The following is a 5,317-nucleotide window of genomic DNA, read 5'->3' as shown; positions in this document are numbered from 1 at the left end:
TCTTGAAAAATTAGTGCAAGATTCAAGAGGAAGTTCAACTAGATTCTACCCAACCTTGGCTTGCTACTTGAGAGGTGATTCTTGGAGTTCTTGGTGCAACTTGCAAAGCTTGAGTAGCTTGAGGTAAATCTTAAATCATGAATTTTAATGTTTTAAATTAGTAGGGTATGCATGTAATTAAGGTGCTTAGATAACCTAGATACTTGGGTTGTTGATGGCTTGGCTTGGGTTCTTGTTTTGAAGCTTAGATCATGTGTTTATGTTTATGCCTTCTATGTGTTTGATGTATGGTTAGGTGTATTAAGTGAGGATTTCTTTAGGTTTTCTTGGTTGTGTTAGCATAAGAATCATGGTTAAAGTAAGCTTAGTTAACTTGGTGCACATGAAGTAAAAATTGAACATCCACAAGTTGGAATTTATGCTTGGCCTTGCCGAATTTTTAGCTTCAATTTTGTGAGGATTTTTGTGTTGTTTTGGTGAGATTTGTACTCAAGGAACTTGGTGTAACCTTACCCTAGAAGTGGATGTTATGTATGTGTGTTTAAGTAGTAGTTTTGTTGGAGTAAAGTTAAGAAAATAAGAGGAAGTGTTGTTGGAAATTTTCGCGCAGGAGACTCTAAGCAGTCTTGGTAAATCTATTATATCTTGGTGTAGAAAAATTCAAATTGAGTTATGCTTATTGCATTTGAAACTAGATTCAGAGTACATTCTACCATGAAAATTTTGGAATTTTTCTCAATTCTTATGAATATCTGTGATTTTCCAAATTGACTAAATTTTCATTCCTGTTCTGTCTTTCTACAGGATAAAGCAGCCACTTGAGATTGGATTTTGACTAACTGATGGACAGAATCTTGCAAAGGTGTCTTCTGAGAAATTGTAACTCTTTGAATCTATTTTCCAACGGTATAAAGTTTATAAATTTTGGACTTAAGAACCTTGTGACATGATTTTTCGAACAATGTCGCGTAAAACTGGAGAAAATTCTATTTCCAAATGTATGCATGTTGACCGGTTTTCTTGAGTTTATTTCTCTTCACTTTTTGGTTTGTTTTGATGAAAGTTTGGCTCAATCTTGTGCTATAAGTTTAGTAGAACTCTTGTGGACTGATTTGTAGCGAAAACCATGCATTTAATTTGAAGAAACTTGAGTTTTGATTGGCTTTTGAGTTGAATTTCCTGATTTCTAGGTATGGAATAGGGCTGCTATTTTGGCCTTGTTTCGCCTTTGATTCGTGATAGTTTGGACTTGAAATCGCTTGTACTATTTGTCAACACATAATACTAGAGTTGTACGTCGATGTGGTCGTAAACCGGTTACTTAAAGGGAGCAAAAATTAGCTATTTTTCACTGCCATAAAACTGGAAAATTTCCAGTATTTGTACCCTTTTCATGTATTTATTGTTGTTCTCAGCATTTTATCCGAGAAACATTCTTTTCGTGCCAAACCTTGCTTGAATCATAAACCTAATGTGTATTGGTGACTTCCTTGAACTTGCACCTTCATGTAGGTTTTAAAACTTATGTCCTTTTGAAATCTCCTTTGGGTCATTTGTCGCTTCGAAGTCGAGTCGTTCTAGTAGCTCTCTTGATCATTCCTTCTTTTGTTTAGTTGCTCTAGTTGGAATCTTAAAGTTTCGTACTTGCTTGAATATAGGTTTTGATGTGGAAAACGAGAACCTTGGTGCAATGCATGTTATTTGATTATGCACGACTTAAGAAAATGTTATTATTTGCTTAAGTGCTCTCCTTTGAATGACATGCAAATAAGTGAATGACTTATGATTTTCTTGTCTTGTTAATTTGCTAAGAGCGCATGTGCACATTGCATGAATGAGTGATAAATGTGCAAGAATGTAGGCCGATGTGAACTTTATCGCATCGGTTGAACTGAGTTTAACCCTATGTTGGCACCCTATCCGAGACCTGCCATTTGCAAGGTCAGATCAGCTGGACAGCTTTGGGTTTATAACTTACCAATGTTAAGTGCAAAGCTCAAAACTCTTTTCTGAAAGGCTTTGGGTACAATGTTTAATGTTTAATGTTAAATGAGAGGATTGTTGATTTTTCGGAGGGCATAAGGTGAATGTTAAATCCAGGGATTGTTGATCTTTCGGAGGACATAAAGTAGGAGTTCGGAGGTTATTAGTTGGTAAAATGTAGGGGATTGTTTATTGGCAGTTATAAGGTGAATGTTGCTCCATGTGAGCCCCGTATCCTTTTACTGTTTAAAGTATTGTCTATCCTTGTATTTACTTGAGCGAATGATTGAATGCACGCATGAATGTTATTGTTTATCAAGTATTTTACATTGAAGGATTCCTATTACAATTAATTACTCCACTACCAGTTTTTAAAGTTGAGTATCGATTTACTTGAACCTATATTACTTGGAAAACGTATTTACATGTTAAATTGTGTTATTCGCTTATTTTGCCTGTTTACCTGGAATGCTCACTGGGTGTAAGCTATCCCACGTTTTGTTTTTCTTAACAGGATTTGGATCCGAGAGTGTTCAAGAATACCATTCAAATATTTGAGGGATTTTAAGTTTTATTTTAGTAGAAATGACTGTAATGTATATATTTTTGGATTGTAATTAAGATACGCCGAATGATGAATCTTTTGTACGCGAACCTATGTAATAGCTTTTGGAGATATGTAAATGTTATTTTGAGGTGTAATGAATATTATTTTGGTTAGTTTAGAAATTTCAAGTAATTCTTGTTATGGATGATAGTAAGTCATGGCGAGAGTTGGGCAGACGGTCCATTAACCCCTCTGGTTCGCCTTTGGGAAAAGTGGGGTTGTCACATACAATCAAAATAAATGGAGTAAGTGAAGATGCAATTTGAAAGGGTGTGAAATTGTCATTCAATTTATGATTATTTTCCCTTTTATTCTAGCCAATATTGTATTAATTGATAGATTCTACTTATATTTGGTATTTGGTGCTAATTGTAGGAAGGTGAAGCAAAAAGTGATAAAAGAAGAGATTTTTCAAGAGTTTCTCAATTCAAAATGGAGTCTACGTCGATTATTGGCAGAAGATTAAGAAATTACCATTTTTCTTAGATATTTTATTAGGGAACAATTAGCATTAGTTGGAGAAGTTTCCTTTTGCAATTAGAATTCTTTTTTTGATTGGCCAATAGATGGCCAAAATATTAGGACTTGATAGGAAACCGAATTAGGAATAGAATAGACATGGGAATTGTGAGTAGTCACAACTGAGGGCCGTTTGGCTTCCTTTTCATTTTTCTTTCCCTTTGCTTTATTCTTTTCATCGTGAAATTTCATGCAATTCTCACCAATGGAATTGCATGGGTTATTCTCAATAGAAAGTAGCTGAATTTCTTTTTCTAGTCAAGGGTTGACTTGAAGTCATGGTTCCAAACATCTGTAAGATTGAATTAATTTTATTGATTTATTTTATTTATTGGTATTTGTACGTTTTCTAGTTTAATTTCTTATGATTGTTTTGTTATTTGAATGTCAAGGGCCCGATATTCGAATTAACCTAATAATCTACTGTTAGATTAATTGATTGAATCCGTAATTGTTTAATTGATTAATACCAGTGGTGACTAGCGTGATTGGTCCCATGTAGGAAAACATATGATCTAACTTAAACAAACCCTCGTAGCATATTTGTTAGTTAGGGCTGAGATTTTCTAATTCTGAATGCGATTGAGGAATTAAATCCTACAGTCGTACCTAGGGTTGTTTCTTGATTAGGGAAATAGTCAACGGTCGTACCTTGGTTATCGAAAAAGTAAGGAAAAGTTAGTTGTTTTATCACGTGTATAGCAACTATAACCAGTTTATTAATGAGTAATTGAATTATCTTTGCATCTATGATCAGTTGAATGGACCGTGTCTGAAAAGTTACACCTTTGACTAGAGTCGTATCTATTGTTGATTAATTCCTGTTTATTTTCGTGAGTTGCTTTTATTTAGTTGATTAGTTAATTTGATATTTTTATAAAAATCCCCCATATTCTGAATTCTAGAAGAAACAAATTTTTTCAATCCCTGTGGATTCGACACTGCTTACCACTATATATAAAATTCATACTTTATTTGAGCAGGTATTTATTATTGCACAGGCTCGGCACTTGTTAATTTTTGGCGTCGTTGTTAAGGGTTGGTGCTTGATTAATTTTTTTCTTTTTAAGTTCATTTTATTTTTATTTTCCTCTTATTATCATTTATTCTCTAGTTTATGGCTGCTAACATTCAATATTTTGGTGATAGAATGGATTTTATTTCTACGAAAGGTGATGAGACTTGTGCTTTTTCTAATGATTAACATTCAAATTCACTAAGTTTTCTTATAGAAAAAATGGCTGTTGCAACTTGTGAAATTTGTTATGTCACGAATCATTCAACCGATATGTGTCCTGAATTTCAAAATTACCTGAATGTTTCAATCAATAAATTTGGAGATTTTTCACCCCAATCTCAAATGCAGTATGACCCTTATTCAAACGGGTATGATCAAGGATGGTGGAATAATTTCAACTTGAATTATGCAAAAGTGCCAATAGGTCTTCAACATCAATATCAATAGCAACAACTATCATCCATATCTGGTATGTCCCTTGAAGAAAATAATGGAATTAGTAACTGCTACATCCACTTCAGCAGGAGACAATGGATTTTCAACAACAAGAGTTTCAAGATTCATCATCCATGTCTGGTACGTCTTTTGAAGAAATGATGAAATACTAACTGCTAGTACATATCGATTTGAATAGGAGGCAAAAATAAGGAGTGAAGAGACGGAGGATGGAATGCGTCAAGAACCATCATTTACATCAGATATGTCTCTTAAAGAAATGATATATTATTTTCAACAGAATACACAAAAGATAATTAAAAGGATGGAAGATGGAAGGCGTGAATTGGCATCTATAATGAGTAAATTGATTTCTCCAATTTATGAAGAATTGCCCTCATAGGCCATTATCGACCTTAAGGAAGATGAGAATGTAATTATCCTGACAAGTGATATGGAGTTGCAAGAGTCTCAAGAAGAAGGATCTAAAGATGTAGTTGAAAAGGGAATTGAAGTGCAAGAAATGAGACCCTAATATCAAATCGTTCAAATGAATGAATCCAGTAAATAATCTCCAAATGCGGTGACATCTTCTCTATTTTTCAATCAACATTCTCCTGACTTTTATTCTTTAATTCCCGTTAATGAAATTGATTTTATTATACCAGAAGATTTTGAGTTTCATGTCAGGAATAAATTAAGAGTGGTGATGACAAAATATCTTGAACTAGTAAGTGTGCGTGATGAAGGACTGA

The sequence above is a fragment of the Coffea arabica genome, chromosome 7e (genome assembly GCF_036785885.1).
Source record: "Coffea arabica cultivar ET-39 chromosome 7e, Coffea Arabica ET-39 HiFi, whole genome shotgun sequence".
Lineage (NCBI taxonomy): Eukaryota > Viridiplantae > Streptophyta > Magnoliopsida > Gentianales > Rubiaceae > Coffea > Coffea arabica.
This window is presented reverse-complemented; position numbering follows the sequence as displayed.